General features: G+C 42.9%; 2 pseudogenes across 2 annotated transcripts in view; one reads left to right on the forward strand and one right to left on the reverse strand.

The window, feature by feature from the left end:
* The window catches only part of LOC310698058 (putative G-protein coupled receptor 34), a 197,003-nt pseudogene extending 171,542 nt beyond the window's left edge, over positions 1 to 25,461 (forward strand). The window contains exons 3-4 of the transcript XR_014530126.1: positions 21,996 to 22,111; positions 24,407 to 25,461. The product of XR_014530126.1 is annotated as a putative G-protein coupled receptor 34 (transcript). The remainder of the gene's footprint in view (positions 1 to 21,995; positions 22,112 to 24,406) is intronic.
* LOC310698057 (RNA binding protein fox-1 homolog 2-like) lies at positions 7,537 to 11,254 on the reverse strand (annotated as a pseudogene). The gene has a single exon. The product of its transcript is annotated as an RNA binding protein fox-1 homolog 2-like (transcript).
* Positions 25,462 to 25,662: the final 201 nt, after the last annotated feature.

A 25,662-nucleotide genomic window follows, 5' to 3' on the forward strand; every position in this document is an offset into this window, starting at 1 on the left:
GAATCCCATTCTCCTTGACTTTTCTTAATGGCCCATTCCTTCCTTCTTTTCTTCCTTCCACCACGTAGTTCTTTTATTATTAACATTTTAAACATTTTATTATTATTATTAACATTTCAGTTGCACAAAATAAAGTTGTACAAAATAATGGTGTGGGAGCCATGGCTCGTCTCCCAGGCACTTTCCTGACATGGGGAAGCTGGCCTGGCTTGTATTTTAATGCTTGCTAAACCTACTGTCTGGCATCCAGTTCTAACACACCACCCGCAGATTAAATTCTAACATTTACTGGATCCAGAAATTTAGGGTGTTTGGCACCCACAAACTCATAACACTGTGGAGAAAATGCTAGGATGCCACCTCCTCTCAATCTGGGGTGGGGGTGGCAGAGCTGGGAGCGGTGAGGATCGTCCCCAGGACTCAACACTTCAGACCAACTCCCCACCAAGCATGGGAAAAGGGCTGGACCTTCTCCCCAGAGAATAAGGCTTGTTGGAAATTGAAGATCAAACCATTAGTGTGGGCATCACAGAGTTCCACTCTGGCTACTCCCTAATTGAAGGCAAGATTTAAGCTCCTAATCTATTTCTTGGCACCAGTTTATCTGCCTCCCCATTCTACCTTTCAATGCTTTATTAGAGTTCTTCTCAAAGCTGCAATTTATGTTCTACCCTGCTATTTTATTGGACTAACAACCTCCATTGTGAGGCTGCAGGAAGTTGCAGGAAAGGAAAAGCTGAACTCTCTTCCAGCCCCCCCCCCCCCCGAATGAGAGGCACTTTTAATGAGTTTCTATAGCCTCACAAGGCTCACAACTTCATTTTGAGAGAGGCTCAACAACCTGCTTCCAGTAATAAATATTGCAAAGGGGCTTATTAGCAAACGAGATTAAACACTCTCTATGCAAAGACGCCGAGTCCTCTGTCGCAATTAGAAACTAGAACCAGCTGATTACCTGAGGAACTGAAAGCAAGTTTGGCTCAATAATTTTTATCTGGCATTAGCTATTATCTTATCGTCTGTCAGAGATATCAGTAAACTTCAGTGGCAACTACTGTAAATTCCTGCCTTCGCTAGTGAGTATCTTTAAGTGTTAGCACCCGGACTCTGGCATTAGCCAAGGCAAGGTTAAACTCCCCCGGAGCAGAGGGTCATCAGAGAACTGCCGATACTCAGTTACTCCATGCCCTATATCTATTATGGTCCTTACCAGGAAGAACTGTAAGGACCTGGGAATCACACTAACCTTGCCTCATAGCTCTACGGAGCCATGAAGGAGGCAAAGCAAAGCAAAATTTCCCCAAAAAAGAAGTGAGCAAGAGAGTTCAGAATGAGAGCTCCCTAGACAAGGTTATCCCCCTGCCTCCCACTGTGCTAGACTGGTCAATACAGCTCAAAGACTCTAAAGGATTATTTTGAGACAAATATGAATTCAGAGATGGGAACAAGAGTCGTTTGGGATGCAAGTAAAGCAGTAATGAGAGGATTCCTCATACAACAAAATTTCGATTAAGAAAAAAATACAGAATGAGAAAAAAGACAATATTCTGTCTCAACTAAAAGACAAAGAGAAGAACTTAGGATCTAATCCGAAGAAACAACAGATCCAAAAGGAAATTAAAGCACTACAGATCCAATATTCTCAAATTATAAATCAGGAAATAGAATGGAAAATAAAAATGATAAAAGAGATATTTTAAATCTGCAAATAAATGTGGAAAACTGCTTGCTTGGCAGTTAAAAAAGAGGCAGAAACAAAGTACCATCACTAATATTGTATCAGAGGGAAAATCTGTGGAGAACCCTGCAGAGATAAGAAGATGCTTTCAGAAATATTATAAACAGCTGTATAAAAATGGAAAAGAAGATAAGGACAAAATTGAGCACTTTATTAAAGTAAATTCCCGAAAATAAAAAGATCCCACTTTATCACAAGACAAGAGGCAGACAAGGTGATTAAGCAGATGCAGCTTGGCAAAACCCCAGGACCAGATGGTTTGTCTGCAAAGTACTATAAGACTATGAAAGAGTGGCTTATTCAGCCATTGGTTGATGTATGCAACAAGATATTAAGAGGGGACAAAGCACCTGAAACTTAGAAAGAAGCTTTTATAACTCTGATACCAAAACCAGATCAAGATAGATCCAATGTAAAAAAATATAGACCGATCTCATTACTCAATGTGGATTCCAAATTTTTGCTAATATTTTGGCCAATAGGTTAAAGAAGGTACTAATAGATTATATTCACAAGGATCAGGCAGGATTTCTGCCTGGAAGACATATGAAGGATAATATTAGAAATGTAATTGATGTGTTGGGAAAGTTGGAGGTTAAAAAAATTTGTAAAGCGATATTAATGTTTATTGATGCAGAGAAGGCCTTTGATAATGTATCTTGGAATTTTATGGAAAAGAATTTAGAAAGTATTGGGGTTGGACAAGATTTTTTAAATAGTATTAATGCAATCTACTTTGAATAAAAAGCAAAAACTATAGTTAATAATGTGGTTTCAGAAGAAATTAGAATTGAAAAAGGAACCAGGCAAGGGTGCCCACTTTCCCCTCTGCTTTTTATTTCGGTTCTTGAAGTTTTGCTAAACATATTAAGGAAAGAGGAAGAGGTTAAAGGTATAATAGTAGAATCCAAACAATATAAGTTAAAAGCCTTTGCTGACGATCTGGTGTTAACTTTACAAGATCCAGACTGCAGGGCAGTGAAAGCACTGGAGTTGATTCAGGAGTTCGGGCATGTAGCAGGATTTAAGTTAGATAAGAGCAAAACCAAAGTTTTTGGGGGAAATCTAGATAATGAGGAGGGAAAAAGTCCTTCAGGAAAAGAAAGGCCTTGTTTTTGTGAAAAAAGTGAAATATTTGGGTGTGAACATATCGGTGAAAAACTTATATAAGGATAATTATGAAAAATTATGGAATGAAATTAAGAGAGATCTTGAGGTTTGGTCAAATTTAAAATTATCATTGATGGGCCGAATATCGGTGGTTAAGATGAATGTATTGCCAAAGATGTTGTTTTTTATTCCAAGCTATTCCAGTTATTGATAACGTAAAATGTTTTAAAGAGTGGCAGAAAGCAGTGTCTAAATTTATCTGGCAAGGGAAAAAACCCAGAATTAAATATAAAATACTAACAGACTCAAAAGAAAGAGGGGGATTTTCCCTGTCAGACTTGAAGATATATTTTGAAGCTGCAGCTTTCTGCTGGATTAAGGAACGGATTCAATTAGATAATGTTGATGTATTAGACCTGGAGGGATTTGATAATGTATTTGGTTGGCATGCATACTTATGGTACGACAAGATAAAGGCTCATAAAGGTTTTAAAAATCATGTAATTAGAAAATCTTTATATAATGTTTGGATAAGATATAAAGATCTCCTAGAAAGGAAAACACTCAGGCTTTCACCAATGGAAGCAGAAAAAGTTAAATATGGAGTCTAAATGGTTGAAATATGAGGACTTATTGTTGGAAGATAATGAAGGATTTAAATTAAGATCATTTGACCAAATTAAAGACAAATTAGATGGTTGGCTACAATATTATCAGATCAATGAATTGTATAAGCTTGATAAGAAAAATGGTTCTGCAATGGAAAAATCCAAACTGGGAACAGAATTGTCAGATACAAATGTTAAAAACCTATCCAAAATGTATAACTTGTTATTGGAGTGGCATACAAAGGATGAACAAGTTAAATCAGTGATGATAGATTGGGCAAGAGATTTTGGACACAATATAATGTTTGAAGATTGAGAAAGGTTGTGGAAGAAAGGGGTTAAGTTTACTGCTTGTACCGTATTAAAAAAATATATCATGAAAATGATGTATAGATGGTACTTAACCCCGGTAAAATTAGCAAAGATTTATCACACGAATGATAATTTATGTTGGAAATGCAAAAAAAATGAAGGCACTTTTTACCATATGGGGTGGACGTGTCCTAAGTTGAAGGACCTCTGGGAAAAGAATTATAATGAATTGAAAAAAATGTTGAAAAATACATTTGTTAAGAAACCAGAAGCCTTTCTACTTGGAATTACAGGATTGGAATTGCCCAAAAAAGATGTTAGATTGTTTTTGTATGCTGCTACAGCGACAAGATTGCTGTTAGCTAAAAATTGGAAATCTCAAGAAATACCAACAGAAGAAGAATGGCAGATGAAGATGTTGGACTTTTTGGAGCTGGCAGACCCGACTGGAAGAATCCATGACCAGAAGAAAGAGGAGCATCAGGAAGATTGGAAGAAATTCAAAGAATATTTAACCAAATGTTGTAATATAAGATGTTAGAAGTTACTGGAAAGTACCAAACAGGCCTAGAACTAGAATAAGAATGAATTGTCAAAGATCATGGGCTAGATTATTAAGAAAAGAGAGTAGTAAATTGAAGGAGTTAATTTTATGAGAAATATGATTTTGGAGAGCTGTTACAAAGTGACTCAATGAAATTCAGTTAGGGGGGATTTGAGGAAGTCAGTTAACAATGAAAGTTAAATTGGGTTTTAGAAGTAATAAGTCTATTATTTTTGTGTGTTTTTTCTTTAGTATTGTAATGTATATTTTGTGTGTGTGTTATATGTTATGTTTGTGATAAATGTTGAAAATTAATTTTAAAAATTGGGGGAAAAGAAGAACTTAACCCATCAGGTGGGGAGAGCCGGTTGTGAGGGACATGGGGAACCCTTGCACCTTTTCTGCAGGGCTTGCGCTGCCCCCATCTGCATTGTCTGCAAGAGGTCGAAAGAACACATGAACTGATCAATCTGGACCAGGCTTCACAGTGGTTGAAGCAAATAGTCCAGTTTCTGGTGCAAGAGAGACAAGTGATTATGGAATTGAAACTGGCTGAAGAAGAAAGAGCCAGGCATATCCGGCGGAGCTAGAGGAGGAGAAGAACAAGATCCTGGGTGATTTTGAGCAGATGCGCAACTTCCTGGAGGAGCTGCAGCGCTTTTGGCTGACCGAGCTGGAGGATCTGGAGAAGGAGATGAAGAAGAAAAAGGAATTAAATATTGTCAAGCTCTCGGAGGATATCGCCGGTCTCAATAGCCTCATTGCAGACATGGAGAAGAAGTGCCACCTGCCCGCTATTGAGTTCCTGAAGGGCATCGGGACTATGGTGACCAGGTTTCAGGAGTTGAAAAGAAGGCGGACACTGCTGGGAATCTCTCCAGACATGGAAGAGAGACTCATTGGTGGAGACTTCAATGCCCGAATGGGAACAGATGATAACTGTCTATACACTCAGTACAAGCAGTTCCTGGACCATGATCGCCAGACAGATATAGGCGTTACACGCCTCTCTAACGATTGCAGATGCAACTTTTTAGGGCTCTGCTTAGCCCTGGTCGCAAAACGGAGGGAACTGTTGATATTAAACGACATTTTTCCAAGGCAGGCGGAAGCGTTATAGATTATATTCTAATTTCAAGATTCGCGTATGGCTTTGTCATGAAGTTCCAAGTGGGCCATAAAACTGAGAGTGACCATCTCCGTCTAACTTTAGTGTTTGAAGGCCCGCCTTTTGAAAAACCAATTGCCAACCCACAATATACTCCCACGGTGAATTTGGGTATACCGGCTCCCAAAAGAATTAAATGGTCCCCTGTGCTGAATGCAGACTTAATCCTCCTCCTTCAATCAGTGGAGCTAAAGAATATACATTCTGCTATTGTTTCGACTAACTCCGCAGCTGTGGTCCTAGAGCTTTTTAAGAGCTTTTTTTAGAAAAGCTTAAAACACAATTATCATCTGCGATACAGAATACAGCCACAAAGGGGGCAAGGGATCTAGCAAGCTGGTTCAATGCAGAGTGCAGACAAACAAGGAAGCATTTGAGAACTATTTATCACAAATATAGGAATACTGGGGCGCTCCCTTTATTTACTGCATATATCTCCATAAGACGGAACTACAAACAACTAATAAGAAAACAAAAACAAAAAGCCAAGCGAATTGCATGGCAAAGCCTGGTCACGGCTTCGCACAAGAAAGACCCAACTTGCTTTTGGTGTACCTTCAAGTCTCAGTCAGTTTTATTGCACATAGCCAAAGGCTGCCGCAATGTACACAGAATTATTTGACAATTAAAAGAAAATATACTGAATTGGTAAAAAAAGACTTAAAATATTTGTATTATTAAAACATTACGTACTCTAAACAAAGCTATAAAAGTACCCCAATGTACAAATGAAAACATTAAACAATAAAATTCATAAGCTAAAATCATCACATGGTCACTAATGTTAAAAACAATATCAATTAATACAGTGTGCAATTTATACTCAAAGTTTGGTGACAAAGATAGAGCATAGCCTGAGGTAGATAGATGGGATCAAATAAATTCATCTCCTTTACAGTTAATGGCTACCTTGGCTATATAATTTGCTCTAATTTTCCTAGCAGCAGTTGCAAAAAGTGCTACCCGCCAGGTCACATACTTATCTGTATCTGCAAGGAGATATAACATCATGTCAAGGGGGTTCTGGCCAGGGGACCCTGTCATTATAGGTACCAAAAATCTTTTTCTTGCATCATTATATAACGGACAGTGCAAGATATAATGCATAAGGTCCTCTACTTCAGAACATCCCCTAATGCAAACACGTTCATTTTTGGTATGCCTCTGTGTCTCCCATCTCTATAAGCAGAGCTTATTGTATTTAGTCGTAGCTCTGTAAAAGCTTTTCGAAGCTGTGCAAAAGTCAATTCATTAAAATAAGATATGTGTTCATTGACCTCTCTAAGTTTAAAATACAATGGGGCTCATGTAGATGTGCACATAGAGTTTAGATCGTTTTTAGTTGCCACTGCCCTTATGGTTCGTTTAAAAATATTTTTCTGTGAATATAAGGGGAGTTCTTTAATCTCAGTCACTGAGAGGTCATATTTGCTCATCAGTTGGGCAGCATGGTGTACCCAGTTTTTAAGGGGTAATCCATTTGAGAGCTCAATCAGGCATTTTTTTTTTTTTTTGGTAGCCTAGTGTTGTCCATCTGTTGAACTCTAAACCAGTAACAGAGAATTCTTTTATCTATTTGGCTCTCTATGTTCAACATGCGAGTTTCCAACCTGACCATGGCAGATTGCACATCTTTGGGTAAACCTAAAATAACTCTTAAAAAATAATTCTGTGGGGGTTCCAGACCGGAGACCTTTGCACCATATAAAATCTGGGCCATTGTTTTTGCTTTATACACAGATAGAGCTGGGTTGACCAGATTTCCACCTTTACAGGCAGCAAATTTCAGAATAGCTTTTGCTGATTTAAAGGCTTGCAATTTAATATTGGATAGCTGTGTATTCCAAGATGCCGTTTCTGAATAAATCAATCCCAGATATTTAAACGTATTTACTTGGTTTATGATGTGTTCATCTAGGTGCCAAACATGCTTTTTAGAACGCTTCCCAAATACAATGACCTGCGTCTTATCATACTTTATAGATAAAGCATTCCTCGTGCAACATGAACTTAATTTTGCAAGCAGCCGTCTCAGGCCCACCTGGGTTCTAGATACAAGTACTAGGTCATCAGCATCGCTTCTCGGCCTTTTGGCTAAGATCAAGTGTAGCTTTTGGTGTACCATATCTGGCCTACTGGACCAGGAATGTAACGGACTCATTTGTACTGTTGAACTCCAAGAGTGGATCTGATACTTTCAATCATTGTATTATGACAAGAAAGCTCAGTTTAACAAGCCAAGCATTCAACCAGAGGGTTCACATCACTGGCCACCTGTAACCACAGTGAAGGTAGAGAATTTGATTGCATAGCTAAAGAACAACAAGGCCCCTGGGCACGAATTATAGTTTACCACCAGCTGTTCTCTCCTGCAGTATGCTGAGAATTCTCCTATCAACCTTTTAAGGCCTATTTTTGTTCAGGATAGGAGGACCTCATCATCAGCATATGAAATATATTTCTGCTTGTCCCCAGACGCTGAAGCTACACAAGGATTACTTTAAGTATAGTTTTGAAACACAAAATATCGTTCCCACTGCCTCTGCTGCTTTTCTAGGTTCATTATCCAGGCCATATTCTTCTCTTCATGCATTTTTTTTGGTGGCATACTTGCAGCAAAGCTAAGTATCTTAGGGTGAAAAGAAGAAGGATCTTGGAAACTGAGTGACTGATTAGCTCAGAGTGACACTGGTGCAAGCTCCCCCCCCCCCCCAATCGTTCTTCTATAACTTCAGGGTGTGCACGACATGGCCATCAGATTCCTTGTTATTAGAGATGTAACTCTCCACCATGGCTTCAAGTTCTGCAGTCGTTGTCCCACATCTGCTGCTCCTCCAGAAAAGAAAAGAGGGGAAGGACAGGAAGAGAGGAAGACCATAGCAAGTGAAAGAAACTAAGGACAGCCTTGGTATTGGACGTTAATCACTAAAGGGGGCCTTATATATAGAAGCAGTAAGATCATAAATGTATTTCAAGTCTTGTCCCCCTAAAACCATTAACAGACGAAGTCTTTGGGCAGTTTTGAGGAGTCTTGTCTTGAAAACTCTAAAATCTTCTAGAATCGTCCTGAGCCCATGTTTGTCAGGTGATGATAAAAAGGGAACATTTTGCGTTTCCAAACAGCATGCAGGTTCCAGCTGCAGCCAATCAGCACTGCCCTTTGCAGGCAGAGGGGGCTATTCCTTGTGTATCGCAGGCCTCAGGCCCCAAACCCAGGTAAAATAAAACGTGTGCATGTTCCTGATTTAGTTTCATGATACTGGTTCCTAATGGTCTCCTTGGCACTATTCATTTCTTTTTATGATTGGTAGGATAAGCTACACATATACACACATGGAAATGCATTATGTTTACCACAGTTTTTAAAAAACCAAAACAAAAAATGCACAATCTTTGGAACAAAAGAATTAAAGGCAGAAATTTAAAGGAAAAATACATATTCAAAGAACATAGTGAGGTATTAAAAAGTATTTCTTGTCTTTTCCCCTTTTGTTTTCCTCCTCTTCTTGCTATAGAGTTCCTCTACTAGTAAATATTGCAATAGCCAGGCCTCATGAACTGGGGGGGGGGGGCTGTCCCACTTGCAGGGGGCTCATGTCACTTCAGTAAGGGGCGAATCGGCTGTAGCCACCTCGGTGTAAACTTGCCACAGCGCCAACTCCATAGCTAGTGGCAGGGACAAGGGCATGGTAAGGGTCTGCTGGGTACACCCTGCCATAACCATCGCTGTAAGCCGCTGCAGTGGCTGCAGCAGCAGCGGCTGCCGTTGCGGTAGCAGGCTGTGCATATCTGTAGGTTGCATATCCGCCATAGAGGTCAGCACTGTAAAATCCATCCTGGTAAACCACACCTGGGTAAGCTGGGATGCGCCATACACTGTCCGCCCTCGGCCCCTCAGATGAGCTCCCCTGAATGCGGCTGCTGTGGTGGCTGCAGTTGGGTAAGGGAAGCCTGGAACTGCATATAATTCAGGGCCATACACTGCTCCAACCACAGGGCTCAGCTTCCAACCGTTTGCATATGGTGTGACCATCTTCTTGTTAGTCATCACACGGGCGGTGGCATTATTAACCTCGATTTTACGGCCCTCTAACATGGTGCCGTGTAATTTCTCCCTGGCCCTGTCTGCATCAGCACTATTCTCGAAAGTTACAAACCCGAATCCCTTGGAGCCACGTTCATTAAAGATTATCTCTACATCAAGGATTTTGCCAAATTGCCCAAACATCTGCCTGAGATCAGGATCCCGAAAGCGGAAGGGAATGTTGGAGACATGCAGCCGCTTTGGAGTAGATTTGCTCTAGGTACTCTCGTTGCTTTGTGTCTGTGACGGCTGGCCATCCGTCTGTGCCCCTCCTTCTGTCTGCATAAGAGATCCATTCTGTGTGGTGGCTGTGTTCGTGTTCTGTTCTCCGTGTGCCTGTGTACTCCCGTAGATTGTCAGATTGTGCTCGCTGGTCTGGCCTGCATAGTCCTGAGCGTGGGGTACGCCATACTCTGTGGGGATCCCATTCTGTGGGGGAGATGGGAATGGGATTGTTGTGAATGGCTGGACCATTGTGTCAGGAGTGGCTGTCAGCTCCTGGTTATCCTGAGTGACCATTTTCTTTTTCTCCATAAACCAAAACGGGGGGAGGGAGGTGTTGGAGAAAGGGGAAAGAAAGACCCTTCCGCCAGGTGGGGCTGTGGCAGAACCCTTTGCCTATTTGCTTTGCGCCCCGTCTCAGAATGGCGACCCAGAGGGAGTGGGGGGTTCCCCTTGATCCTGGTTTTTCTCCCTTCTCTCGTGTTTCTTCCTTTCTTTTCTCTTCCTCTCTGACTGTCTCTTTCCCGCCCGCCCTCTCCGCAGCTCCCTCATCGGCATATAAGAGCACTGAGATTGGTTTTGTGGCCAATTTAGGAGCATGGAACTCCGGAGATGTTAGGCTTTTAACCATGTCATTGATATATAGGTTAAATAAAGCTGGGGCTAAAATGCAGCCTTGCTTAACCCCCTTGGTGGCTGGTACAGGGCCTATGAGTTGGCCATTTGTGGAGGATCTTATGTACAACACAGTATCTTTATATAGGCCATTAGTCAAAAATAATAATCTTTTATCTATACTGGATGTATTCAATTTGGCCCAGAGTCTTACTCGTGAAATTGAATCAAAGGCAGCCTTCAAATCAATGAAGGCTGCATATAAGACCCCACAGGTTTTCTTGGCGTATTTGTCAATAAGATGTGCTAAGACAAAACAGTGATCTATGGTAGATCTACCTTGCCTAAATCCAGCTTTTTCCTCCGCCAAGATAGCCTCAGCGTACATCCAACTGGTTAATTTGATATAGAGGTGTTTTGCATATAATTTGCTAGGTATAGGTGAAAGACTAATAGGTCTGTAACTTGCCAGGTGTGCTGGTCCCAGGGGGCGGTTACCGCGGGGCGAGGTCCAGGACCTGGGTTGAGGGTCGGCAGACAGTCCTCCACGGGCGAAGCAGGGTCCAAAGTGAGGAGCCGGGCAAGGACAGGAACTCTGGAGGAATAGGACTGGGTGCTGGCCGAAACAGCTCTTCAACGACGTTGCTCCTGCAACCTGGGACCGGGCTGACTGGCCTTTATCTTCTCTGAGGCCAGGGGCGGTCCCGGCCCCCAGGAGACCCGCCTCTCCTGGCCTTAAGGCGAGCACTCCTCCTGGGAGAAACCAGTTCCCTCCGCCTCTCTGCCCTGAGCCTCTGCAGCTCAGGAGAGGCTGGAGGGTAAATGGACCCAGGGGGAGACTCACCTTCCCTTGACAGGGCTGGGAGAGGCGCACCTGTAGGCACTGTGTCCTCAACCACCTCCTGAGCCAGAGTGGATTCACCTGGTGCCTGCTCCTGAGGATCCGGCACAGGTGCAGGCACTTCAGAATCAAGGCCCTGCCCCAGTTCAGCCGGTCCTGGAGGTGGGGACTCCTGTGCAGGCTGGGATTCCTCTGGTTCAGCCTCTGAATCGAATTCCCAGGCCATCACACCGGGTCTGATGTGGGGCCCTTTTTATAAATTGGGATGATTATCGCCTCGGCCCACCCTTCGGGAAATTGACCTGTTGAATCAATGTGGTAGGGCATTGGCCTGGTCTTCAGAAAGCTCCAGGAAGCTTCTACAGGTAGTGCTGGAAGAGATTCCTGTCTGAAACCCTGGAGAGACGCTGAAAAGTGAGTGCAAACAATCTGAGCAAGATGGTCCATGTGTAGGAAGCTTCACTGTTGAGCCCTAGACTTGGCCACTCTCTGCCCCCATCAAGCCCCAGGGTCCTCTAGGTGTGCCTTTCCTGTACCCTGCTTTCCTGCCAGCAGTGCACAGTCCCCATTTCTTTTTCTTCCATCCTATTTTGGTCTGGCTTTTTGGAACTGCTAAATGGTCTAAATCCAAAGACTAATTAATTGAGGATTGAAGTACTTCAATTGCAGCACAGTGTTCGTTTCACCAGATCCTCCTTACCACTAACTGACAAAGTTCCTATTCCTTGTTGAGATAGCAATGGCAGATGTAGCTGATTCACCTGACAAGATATCCAGAGGTTGGTGGTTGATTCATTTCAAATCTAACCCAAGGAGGTGCCTGTCTTCTTCTCTATTATTGCCTGCAAGGCACTGAGGTGCAACAGCAACACTGGACTGCTGATGGTGATGACCCAATTGCCAGCAAGCACACCATGAAGAAGAGTCAAGACAACCAAATGTGGATAATATAACAACTTGAGGATCTGCAAAACTAATTAACTAGTCAGATTCAACAAATGCAACTGAACAAGCATAAATATACTGTCATCACCTCTCCCCATTGGGTGAAATAATCCTCAGACCATAATGTCATCCCCTAAGGAAATATCACCTCTCCTCTTCTTCCAGGGGAGGAGGGGTATGGCAAATTCATCCCCTCCAAAAAATGGTGAGAATGGCATTCTTCATGTGTGGAGAAACTGAGGTGTGGAGCATCTTCTTTCATTTCCCCAGAGTGAAGGCTGTTCCTGGGAGCAAATATGCCTTCTTGAGAAGCAAGACTTGATCAAAAGATGCCCCTGGAAGCACCAAGCCCACCTCTGGCAGCTCCAGCAAAAGGGAGTGCAACAAAGCAGAGCACCACAGCCTCAAAACAACCACATGGTTGTTCAGTGGGGGGGGGGTGCTTTGCTGACTCCAGATGCTGAAGAGATGATTCCTGTTACTGACGTGCTCCAGTTTTTTTTTTTAAAAAAAAAACAACCAACACACAATCTTCCACATGCTGTGAACAGGACTTGAATGCTGCTTCTGTAACAGTCTTGATCAGTAAGACGCTGGAGAGCTGCTGCCAGCCAAAATAGACATTATGGGACTTGGATGGGCAAATAGACTGAGCTGCCATAAGCCAACTTCATATGTCCCTAACGGAATTTAATGTGGTATCTGATCGCAACTTGATAGAGCATCACTCTCATCTAGCACCCTTTAGGTGTCTGCCTTGAGGAAATTTTAGCTGTCTGGATTGTGTGTTTGTTGTCATCTTCCTACACTACAAAATGCCCTCTGCTCATGGGTGCCTGATTTTTGCTTCAGAAGACAGCCCTGTTCACACCTTGTTCTTGGTTTCTGCAAGTGATCTTTGTCATTGCCACACCACCCACAAATGCCTGTGTGTTTGTGGCTTTTAGACAAGTTGCAAGTATTCTGGTTTATTAACTGGTGGCTACAGCAAGTCCTTGCCTATCCTGATCTCCTTTATCTGGTGGATATAAACTGAGGCTCCCTGTGGGTACTTTTACTGGGAACATGGCACTTATCCCAACCTGGGGCTGAAACTGGGCCATATAGTCTGTTCTGCAGTAGCAAAAGTTATTTGGACTGGTACTCAGTAAGAACAACTCATTCCCAACCATGTGCCTTGCAGCTGAAAGTGAAATGTGCAAGGGACTATGTTGCTTTCATGTATGACATGGGAGAGTAGGCTGCAATTTGAAGGAGCTAAACCTGGAGCTAAATTTCCACTAGGAGGTGTCTGTGTCTTCTCTGTTAAGGTGTTCCTGTGGCCACTACCGTTCATCTTTACCACTGGCTTTGAGATATGATCTACACACCAACTTCCCCTGAGCAAGAACTAGAACAGTCCAATCTGGGAACAGCTCCTGCTGCGAGATGAAAGTGATGTAGAACTCTGGCAAGGTGTGATGTTGAGAATCGTCTTGGGTGCTTTCAGCCTCTTCGGTTTCCAGTGCTTTTTGCGCAGGCAGGGTGAATTTATGCAAATCCAAGAAACTGACAGCCCCAAGCAGATGCAAGGAACTGAGGTGCAACAGCAACTTTGGACCACCAATAGTGGCTTGCCTCGCAAGCTTTGTGGTGATCGTCCAATTCTTCATGTGTGGAGAGGCTGAGGTGCAGATCATATTGTTTCATTTCCCCAGAGTGAAGGCTGCTCCCAGGAGCCAAGTTGCTCTCTTGAGAAGACTTGCTCAAAAGATGCCTATGGAAGCCCCAAGTCCACTTCTGGCAGCTCTTGCAAAGGGAAGTGTGACAAAGCAGAACACCACAAGATCAAAGAACCACACGGTTGTTCAGTGGTGGATGTGTTTTGCTGAATCCAGATAATGAAGAGATGGTTCCTGTCATGAATGTGCTCCAGTTTAACACACAATTCACCCAATGCTGTGAACAGGACTTGGGAGATTAGAGCATATTTCTGTGCTGCAAGTTGAAAGTCTCTTGAAGCCAAACCAGTTTGTGGCTCTGTAGGCTATAGTTTCCCATGACCTTGATGAAAATCTCTATTGTTTTGCCTTTGGAGTGTCTTTATCATTTTCAGTCATCAACCATTGCTTCCTGTCACGTTTTCCCAGTTGAAGACTTAGTTTTATTTATTTGCAAAAATGTCTATACCTCCAACATTACTACTACTACTACTACTACTAATAATAATAATAATAATAAGCAGCAGCACATAAGAGCATAAAGTGGACAGTACAATTACATTCAGAAACAAGTACAAAACACATCTGCTGGCATCTGTCTTTCTCAGGAGACAATGGTGGAGGGGGCCTTTGGGGAGAAACTCGAACTGTTGGATAAATTGCAGCACCTGCTATGGCTGCAGAGACCAATATGAGAGAGACATGCTTTGTTGCAGCTGGGACAGATGAAGGTGTCCAGTTGTGCTGCTGCACCATGATATTTCTTCTCTCTGCACTGCATCACAACTCAGCTTAATACACCTAGTTAACTGGATTGGCCTTTCCAGGAAAGCCTGCATGAACATTTTACCTTGCCATCTCCACCTTACAGATCTCATGTCCTTAAGCCCTGTGAAGCTGTTCCATGAGCCCCTTTGTTCCTTGTTGTCTCCAGCATCTACCTATCCCTTAGTTGCTGTGCCTTGCTACACTGCAGCTTTCCTCTGCAGCTTCAGTTAAGTGGGGCTGGAAGCTTCAGTGCCACAAGCAGAATGCAACAGAGATCTACTCTTATATATGAGCATTGGTGCAGATTTTCAGAGCTTCCACACCACCCAAGTGTCCCACTTTGGCCGGGACATCCTGGGTTCACAGAAGCCCTTCTGTTTGAAATTCTGGATGTCCTGCTCTGCCACCACTGCCACCTCCTCCATGACCTTTTCCTCCACTGTCATGGCCTCTACCATGCTCCCAGAAATGGTCTCAGCACTTCTTTGAAGCACACTTCCAAAGTGGGTGCACCACTTCCTGCAGCTGCAGCAAGTCTGAGTAGGCTGCAAGAAGACATATGGCCGAAGTCTAGCCACTGCTGCCACAGTGGCGGAGGAAAGACAGCTGGCAAAGGCAAGGGGGGCGGGCGGGGGCAACTGTGGCATGAAGATTGGGCAAGTAGGGTGAGAAAGAGGACAGAGCTCAGGCAGGGTGGGTGGGATAAAGATTGTGGAGATTGGGCAGGGTGAGTTGGGGAAAGAACGTGGAGTTCAGGTGGGGTGGGTGGGAGAAGCATCACAGAGTTGGGGTGGGTAAAGGTCTTGCAGTTTGGGTGGGTCAGGTTGGGGGAAAGTGTGGGGTTTGGGCAGGGTGGGTTGGGGAAAGATCATGGAGAGCATTCCACAAATGGGGAGCCACTTCAGAAAAGGCCCTTTATTGTGTTGCCACCCTCCAGACCTCTTGAGGAGGAGACACACAAAGAAGGGCCTCAGAAGCTTATTGCAGGGTCGAGGTAGATTTATATGGAAAGAGGCAGTCCTTGAAGTATTGCGGCCCTGAGCCAATTAAGGCCATACAGGTCAAAACCAGCACTTTGAATTGGGCCCAGAAGCTAATTGGCAGCCAGTGCTGTCAGGCCAGAATCAATGTAATATGCTCAAACTGTCTTGTCCTGGTGAGCAACCAGGCCACCGAATTCTCCACCAGCTGAAGTGTCTTCAGAGGCAGCCCTATGTATAAAGCATTGCAGTAATCTGTCCTACAGCTTACTAGAGCATAGACAACAGTAGTAAGGCTATATCTATCCAGACAGTGGTGCAGGTGGACCACAAACCAAAGGTCATGACAGCATGTTGATGAAAGGAAAGAGATGATGGCAGCTTTTGAATGATCTGGCTCTAGCAGTGTAACTATGTCAGGATTATATAAAAACAACCTAGATAGATAACAGCATTTCTGTTGAATAAAAACAACAAAATTTTATAAAATGCATGTTAACTAGAGAAGATTCAGCATATTTAACAGCAACATTATAAAAAATGTGGTCAACCAAAACAGAAATGACAAAGCCAAGCCACATAGCTGTTAAGTCATTTGTGTTGGAGCATACTGGCATATATTAACTGTTCACTGGAGAAGGAAGGGTCGCCTATCCCCCAAACAAGGTTCAGTAATGGTCTGATTTTGCTTCTGTCTAGGGAGAGAAGATAGTTGGGTGGGCTGGGTAGTGTTGAAATGTTTCTCATTTGGGAGAATTACACACTTCTTCGAGGTTGCTTTCGATCTGCTGTCGATTTCATAGTCGAAGACACACCTCTTAGAAGAAGACCCTCATTCTCTCCCCCCTGTTTCTGCTTTCTGGAAACATGGTTTACCGACCCCTACTTCTTTCTTTAATTTTTCCAGAAGCCTTTGAAATTATAGAGCAGCATGCAAGAAACTACACCAACTCCTTTTATATCTGTGGGGGATATTTTTGTGGACATCTCATTGTGCATTCTGAGCTCAGACATCAACGTCAAGGACATGATAAACGAATGGTTTCACAGCTTGTTCCCAGAGGTCTAGCCATGCCTGGTGAACTCTGGCTCCATTGATCTTTCACTGGAAAGGACAGGCTTGATTTTACATTTAAAATATTAATAGATGCAAAAAAAAATGTACTATGAGGAAGTGTGAAGGATGAAGGCATTTTGGATCTAGAAGAGTTTGATCTGGTGTTTGGAGGGCATGGTTATCTATATTATGATAAAACCAAAGCCCACATTTTTTCCCCAACCATGTGATTAGGAAAGGTTGAAGAAAAATGGCAGATTAAGTTGATGGACTATGCTGAAATGGCAAAAATGGCTGGAATAATCAGAAATCAGGAAGACTAAAATTTTAGTAAGGAATGGGGAAAATATATAAATTATCTTAAAAACCACTGTAAATAATTAAAATTATTAGTAGAATTGGAATAACAGTTGTAGTTTAATGTTGAATTTTGGTTAGAATGGAAATTTAATAGATTTGGATTAATAGACAATATGCAGGAGGAAAAGGTTAATATAAGGACCCACAAAGGGGAAGAGCGAAGTCCAGAAGATTCTTCAGAATTCTCTTTCTATGTTGGTTGTTTGATAATTGTTCGTAAATTTCAAAATCTGAAAAAAATAAATAATATATTATTACACTGGTCAACAACAAATATATTGTCTGCGTTTTTTCAGTTGATTTAGGACGAATCTGATGCACTGAATCCAAAAATCACATTGGTTTTGCTCAATCAGGTCAAGTTTTTGAGCTATGACCACATGTCGTTTTTTACGTTTTTGTTCACATGTACACTTGTGTGGAACATTTTAGAAGTTGGTGGGGGTAAAATGCCATGTCAAATAATTGTTTTGCTTGGAAATGATTATTTTAATGACAAGAATTATTCAGGTCCGATAGTTCTGGATGATTATGTCGAAAAGGGATCAGTTTGAAGTCATAAAACCTGCGTTTTTTCTCGGAAGAGAAGGACTTGGTGTATTGTGCAGATATTGCACAGCTTCTGCTCAAGCTTGGAGTGCCACAGTACAAACCCAAAGATTGGAGGCTGTTCATCGACAGCAGCAAGCAATCACTGAAATGTGTTCTGCTACACAACGGCAACCAGTTTGCCTCTATACCCCTGGCTCACTCGAGTACACTGAAGGAGAACTATGAAGCGGTGAAGTATGTGCTGGAGAAAATTGGTTATGATCAGCATAAGTGGTTTATTTGTGTTGACCTGAAGATGGTGAACTTTTTGTTGGGACAACAGTCTGGCTTCACTAAGTACCCATGTTTTCTGTGCATGTGGGATAGTAGGGACCGTGCTCAGCATTACACGAAGAAGGACTGGCCTGTGCTGGAGGAATTGGTGCCTTGCAAAAAAAGGAATGTCATCAACGACCCTCTGGTGGACAGAGACAGAATATTCTTCCCACCGCTGCACATCAAGCTCGGCTTAATCAATCAGTTCACCAAGGTTCTGGACAAGGATGGTGACTGCTTCACTTGCTTGTGCCAGGCTTTTCCAGGATTGACCATGGAGAAGTTGAAAGCTGGCATCTTTGACGGTCCTCAGATCCGTCAGCTCATCAGAGATCCAGAGTTCGGAAAGTCAGTGAATGAAGTGGAACTTGAAGCATGGAAGGCATTTGTTCTGGTAGTGAAGAACTTTCTTGGCAACAATAAGGCCAGAAATTACGCAGAACTTGTCAACAACATGCTGACTGCTTTCAGAAACCTGGGCTGCAACATGAGCGTCAAGATGCACTACCTATTTTCACATGTGGACTGGTCTCCTGAGAACCTGGGTTCAATGAGTGACGAGCAGGGGGAGAGATTCCATCAGGACATGAAAGAGATGGAGACCAGGTATCAGGGTTGCTGGGACGCAGTCATGATGGCTGACTACTGTTGGACTCTGAAGAGAGACCTCCCTGCCGCTGAGCATTCCAGGAGTTCCAAGAAATGGAAGTTCAAGTCCTGAAAAATGGTGAAGCAACTTGCAATTTATGTGTACTTACCTTTATCAATGCCCACCGTTCAGTTTACAGTAAACCTGACCTGATGGAGAGAAACGGATGCCATTTCCTGATTCAGCAATGCAAAAATACCCTAAATCAGTTGTAGAAATCTAGACAACATTCAAAAAGTAAAAAATTGTTGCCCAGTGTTATTATTTTAAAAAGGAAAAGTCTATACAATGTTTGGGCAAGATATAAGGACCTTTTAGAAAGAAAGACCCAGGCTGGGTATCGCCTATGGAAGCAGTGGCAGTAAAAAGGCTAAATATGGACAAAGTCTAGGGAACATACAAAGACCTCCTAGACTTTAAGTAAGATTTGGTACGATTGAAAAAGAGGTAAGAAACAGGAAAAATATTTACAGACTGGTTCCAATATATGCAAGTGAGTAAGAGCTTTAGAAAAGAGAAAGAGAAAGTATTTGCTGAAGAGGGCTCAGAATTTGAAAAGATACTAATGGGAAACAACAAAAAATATATATAAAATATATAAAATCCTACTAGACTGGGAAAGCAAAGATGAGCTAGTCAAAGCTGTGAAGATACACTGGGTGATTGACATTGGGCATAATATTGAGCTTACCGATTAGGAGAAACTTTGGAATAAAATGATTTTTTTCCTGCTCGCTTTGCAGTAAAAGAAAATATACAAAAAATGTTGTACAGATGGTATCTGACAGCATCAAAACTTGCTGAAATGAATAGAAGAGGGTCCAATCTATGTTGGAACTGCTCTGAGGCAGAAGGCTCCCTGATGCAAATATGGTGGTAATGTAAACACGCCAAAAGAGGAGGAGGAGGAGGAGAGGAAGAGGAAGAGGAAGGAGGAGGAGGAGGAGGAGGGATGCATTGTGGTGATCAGTGCAGAATTCCGTGAGTTGCCTTTCAGATTGATCTACTAATTTCTGTGCATGTAAATGGGCAAATGATTTGGTGCATTCCAATGTCTTCTTCCACAGTGACTTCAAGTTGTGTTTCCCATGAACTTCTGTTGTACATAATAGGACTTGCACACTTTTCCCTGGAAAGGGAAAGCCAAGTCCTCTTTGCTTTTCAGTTCCTGGAAATCCTTAGCTGTGGCACATATGGAGACAACACCTCCTTGAAGATCTTCTTGCTTGCCTTCTCCACAGGACCCTGGTAGCCCATCCTCAATGGCTGACTATTTTCACTCTGATTGGTTCCTATCAGCACAAAGGGTCAGGCATCTTATTAGTGGTAAAAATCTCCCCTTTCCTGCTCATTAGGTGGCTTCATGATGCTGGAGACAGGGACCTTGCAGGGAACCTACTGCAGAAATAGTCATGGGTCTTCAACCCTTGGCCCCACACCTGCATCATGTTTTACTGAGAAATCTCTGGGTGAATTGTGCTGTATTGAGAAAGGATTCTGCTGCCCAGTGTTTTGGCTCACCTGAACCTTCTCCCTGCAACTGTTGGCTGCTTGTGTATATTTTTCTTTCATGATTTCTCTTTTCTTCCATCCATAAGAGCCAACTCCTAGGGGCTATAGGGGCTTTGGCCCCCACAATATAATATTTGAGGGCGCTGAGCCTCCACAAAGTGGATGGGCATTCCCATTCAAATGGTGTGCAAGGTGGGTTACCTGGCCCAACAATATTTTATCCAAGTTGTCACCCCAGCTTCCATCTCTTACATTTCAGCTCATCTGGGAGCTACTTATGCAGCCACGCTGGTTTCTTTAGGTGTTACACACACACCATTTCATTAAAATAATTTGTTATAGAAAATAAAGCGATGAAAGAACAAAGAAGGAGAAAAAATGCAAAAAAAATACATGGGATTTCACTCAGTAGTTCCTTAAGCTTTTGAAATCAGCCTTCTTAATTGCCTGCTTATAATGAAACCCAAGAGGAAATGATTACTTCCTCCCAAGCTCCCCAGTACTTTCACTTTGTCAATCAGTTCCTCCCTGTTGGTGAGGATCCCCTTGTTGCTTCTTCCACCTTCTGGGAAATGAAATTGTTAGTGAAGCAATTGAGGAATTTGTTGGACCTTGCATTCTTGGCAGAGTTTGAGTTCCAGCAGATATTGGGGTAGCTGAAGTCTTCCATGACCACTACCTCTCTCCTTTCTGAATGTTTGGTAAGGTGCTCTAGGAAGGCATCATCCAAGTCCTCAGTCTGGCTTGGAGGTCTATAGCCAACAGTCATAGTAAGATCACTGTTGCTTCTTACTCCTACCATTTTTACCCATAGACTTTGAGTCTGCTTTCCATGATCCAGGTCATGGATCTCTTTACAAACATACACATCCTTTATATATAATGCTACTCCTACTCCTTTCCTATTTGGTCTATCCCTTTTGAATAGGTTGTACCCAGTGCTGTTTTTCTAGAAAAAGGGATGCTGGAGCTCACCGTGAACTCCCTTGTTCTCTGAGAATGGCAATGGCGCCCATCTGAGAGGTGCCAGAGCTGAATTCTGGAGAGCTCCAGCTGGAGGTGGGGGGAGGCACCAGTTTCTATATTCCAGTCTTAAGTCTCATCTCACCAGGATTCAGTAATGACTATTAGGTCATATTTGCCACCCTGTATTAAGAGCTCAAGTTCCTCTTGCTTGTTTCCTGTACTCTGTGTATTAGTGTAGAGACAGCTAAAATGAACAACTAATATAAAGGTGGTTGCTAAGAGGTTGCTTTATTAAAATTACATTTTGTTTTCATTGTATCATTTCAAAAGGTCAAATGTGCTACCCTTTAAATAGGCCAGTTACAATTTTTACCAAGGAAAGACTGGACTAGAACCAACACAACATCCACCCTAGCAACTCCACTCCCCCCTGTCCCTAAATCCCACATCAGATAGTAAGAATTCTGAAGCCTCACTGGGCTGTTTTTGAGGTCTCCCAGTGGGTAGGTTGTGGGGGGTTTGGGGGTTTTTTTTTGCACTTTGTAAAAATTGAGGTTTCTCCAAGCCTCTTGTATATGTTTGTGGCTATGTAAGCAATGAAACTTACAGCTTTTAACATTGAAAACAGAAGGAATTCTGATAATTGCATGCTCAGATGCATATGCATCTCACCCCAAGACACACATGCGGTATACAAAGCGCACAAGGAAAACACCATTGCCTCTCATCCTAAGCCCAAGTGTCCACTCCCTACCCCCTCTCCATCAAATTGCTTCTGTTTCCCTTTGCTGAAAAGCAAGCAAGCAAGCATGCACACTCTTTCACTTCTGCTCTTTCTGCAGCAGGCTCAGACACTGTTAGATGTGGGCTGATTTTTGTAGATTTGCTCTTTTTATATATATTAAAAACCCTCCCACATACCAAACCACTTCCATCTCTTTGCTGACAGTATAGCATCTTGACATTAGAGGTGAAAGAGGCAGAGACACTACATGAAATTCTGTCACGAGCTCGTTGGACTTTTTAAAAGAGCTGGGACGAGTGGAAGAAGTCAAAGCTGCAAAGGTAGGCAAAAGTTGTTGGTTTGTTTTTAAGCCTAGAATGGTTAGTTTAAGCTATAAGCTGGAAAACCAGGCATAGGTATGTTATTTGATAACCTTCATATTACTTGGAGCTTTATGATTTCAATATGTCTGATATCTGAAACTCTTGGGTGTTTTTTCGCTTCTGTCCTGGATAGTGTTGTTTTCTTGTTTATTGTTTTTGTCTTTGTGGATTTTTGTAAATAAAAAGCAAATATTTTTGTTTTTCAGATTGTAAATAAAACTGAAAAATGAGAGATGGTATAGAAATGGGGGGGGTAGCTTTTTGTTACAAACATTAATAGTTAAGATACCCAAAGATGCTGGTATTTAAAGGAAATTGCAAAACCTTCTTCTAAGATAAAAATGTGCTTCGTAATGGCATGTTTTGCTCCTACCATAGGAACACATGAAGGTGCCTTATATGAAGTCAGACAATTTTTTCCATCTAGCTCAGAGTTGTTCAAACTAACCAGTAGTGGCTCTTCACGGTTTCAAGCAGGGGTCCCTTCCAGCCTTATCTGGAGAAGCAGGGCATTGAACCAGGGGCCTTCTGCATCCAAAGCAGATGCTGTACCACTGAGCTCTTGCCCACTCCCATATATTGGCAGAGATATACAAATATAGAACCAGTTCTGGGTTTGCTTGTCAGTTTGGAAGTTTCTGCTGGCAAATCTCTGTCCACAGACATTAGACACTCTGAAACAGTAAGTTCATCATCAGGGCCGGTTTTAGGTTTAATGAAGCCCTAAGCTACTGAAGGTAATGGGGCCCTTTATATGTCCAGCTGTCCTTTGTCAGCAACAAATTGTCGCTGTTTTTTGTGTTGAATATATGCTATATGGTAATTTATGGACATAGTAGGTACCTAAAGCCATTTCCACATAACAAAATATGTATTTTATCAAAGTAATTGTTGAACTGAAATTACAATTAAGAAGAAATGATATTTTAGGGAGCAGGCTAGCAGGTTGGGCCCATTACTTACATCATGGGAGTCTACACAACATAAAACACTGTTGCTGTATGAAGGTTTTTATTTTATTTGTTCTTTATCTTATATTTTGGAAATGTACTCCAATTTTTTTCTTTAAATGTTTTTGGGGGCCCCAAGAGAGTGGGGCCTTAAGCTATAGCTTGTTTAGCTTATACATAAATCCGGCACTGTTCATCCTTAAATAATGTGATTAAATAGTTGGGGTTCTGAGAAAGTGTTGGGAGGGCAGAGGAGCAGTGGATCCCGGGTGCATTGGGGGAGTGCATCTTGCTCCTTCTGCCCTGCCAGCCCTGTGCTACAGGGCTGTGTGAAGAGGACACAACAGGAAGGGTGCATGCCTGTTGCATCCTCCTCCACATAGCGCTGCAGTATCACAAAGTGGTGCAGCGCTGGAAGGGCAGTGTGAGTGTTCCCTTTGTGCCTGCTAAGGGTTGCTGGTGCACAGGGGTGCAGCGTGGCCCCATTTGGCCCATGTGAGCGGCAGGTTGGAGATGAGGGCTTGACACAGGCTCCGTTCACCCTCCGCAGCCTGTCCCCAGGGCATGCATGTGCCCACCAGCAGCTCATGCAGTGCCCCTGGTCTGAGAGGTTCCTTTTTTTGTTTTGGTTTTGGTTCTGTCACTTTCCCCAGGAAGATATGCTGTTTACTGTTGAAATGGAACAAATGTCTATTGGGTTTTCTGTGGAGTGATGTTCTGATTCAGCAGTGAAACGGTGAGTTTTCCTGGGGAAAGCAATGGGACAAAGAAAACCCCTCTTGGACGCATGACTAGAAATCATGGGACAAACAGAATAAATCACAGGACAAAGTAAGTGCACATGAAACACTCGTTATGCACAGATGCATTCATTCTGTGCAACTTTGGTTCTGGTGTGTTAAAACATAGCACTTAAAACATTTAATTGTGAATTTTAGATTTCCTTTAACTTCTTAAACAAAACACATACTGAGGTTTTGTCAAAATTTAAATGATTAGCTAAAAGTCAGGTGGACTAAAAATGATTTAAAATAACATGACTGCACTGTCAGGTTTCTTTACAAAAATGGCATCTAGTACAGCAATCAGATATGCAATTTCCACCTATGAGATCCATCTGGTTGAGCCAAACTGGCTCAACAAACTACCGCAATGCCTTTCATTGCATAATAGGCAGATATGAATCAGCAACATGCCTGATAAGTTACCAGAGATGTTTGCAGCTAAAGCAAAGATGGACCAAGTTGTTTGTGGAATCAGCTAATCATCTGCACCTTGGTCCCACCCCCCTTTTCTTTTGCAGAACTATGAATTGCCTTTCCCCTAATGACTATCTCCCAAGGAATGATTCTAATGGATCAACTTGTGAAATCCAAGATGGCTTTCTTGCAGGGACTCTGCCTGTGATGTACTCAGTCATCTCCACATTTGGTTTCTTCAGCAACATGCTGGCCCTCTGGGTGTTCCAGTTTGGCACACAGAAGACAAACTCCATCACGGTGTACATGAAGAACCTTGCCATCTCAGACCTCTTGCTTGCCCTCTGCCTGCCCTTCCGGGCTGCTTATCAAAATGAGAGTGGCCCTCCCATCCTGTGCAAAGTGGTTGGCACAGTCTTCTATATCACCATGTACATCAGCATCCTGCTCCTCAGCCTGATCTGCCTGGACCGCTACCTGAAGATCATCTGGCCCCTCTAGCAGTTCCGGATCCACAAAGTACCTCACAGCACTTCTGCCTCCGGAGTGGTATGGCTGCTCTGCATTGCCATAATGCTGCCATACTTTTTCAACAAGGGCAACAGCAACGACCCCTGCAGCCACAAATGCTTCCACTTCAAGAAGAGAGGAGCTCTGGCAGCAGTGCTCAACATGACAGTCGTGCTCCTTTTCTTCTTCCTGTTGCTGTTTTTCCTTTACTCTTACAGCAAAATCTCTCTTAAGCTCCACACAGCATCCTTAAGGAAAAGTAAGCGGATTAGCAGCAGAACCACTCTGAAGATCTCTGTGGTCCTGCTCGTCTTCACAATATGCTTTGCCCCCTACCACGTGGTCCGAGTGCCCTACATCTTTGCCCAGGTAGGGGTCATTTCTGCTGCAGAGAGTGTTCAGGCCCTCCACTTTGCCAATGAAGTTGTCCTTTGCATCTCAGCCCTCAACTGCTGCTTCGACCCCATTATTTTCTTTTTTCTGTCCAGAAATTTCAAGAGGGCTCTGCTGGCAGCCACCCATGGGAAACTGAAAAGAACTCTTCAGAAGAACCCAGACATGTCAGGCAACAGAAAATCCATCACAGACTCCAGAATGCAGGAGAGCTGAGGTACAGGATGAGCAACTGGTTGTTGGGCAGTATGGAAGATATGCAGCAAATATGTACCACATTTCAAGGAAGCCAGACGCTAGGCTAGGGAATGGACATATATGCACAATCCAAACAGGGGTGCAGAAACCTCTTCTATGTGGCTGGAATGCATCCCATTGTTCAAAGGTAGGAGTCGCATCCATTGCTCCTTCTGCTTTTGCCTATAACCCCAGCCATCTCTGGTTTGTGGTTCCATGA

The sequence above is a fragment of the Podarcis liolepis genome (assembly GCF_965112155.1).
Source record: "Podarcis liolepis genome assembly, chromosome: Z".
Classification (NCBI taxonomy): domain Eukaryota; kingdom Metazoa; phylum Chordata; class Lepidosauria; order Squamata; family Lacertidae; genus Podarcis; species Podarcis liolepis.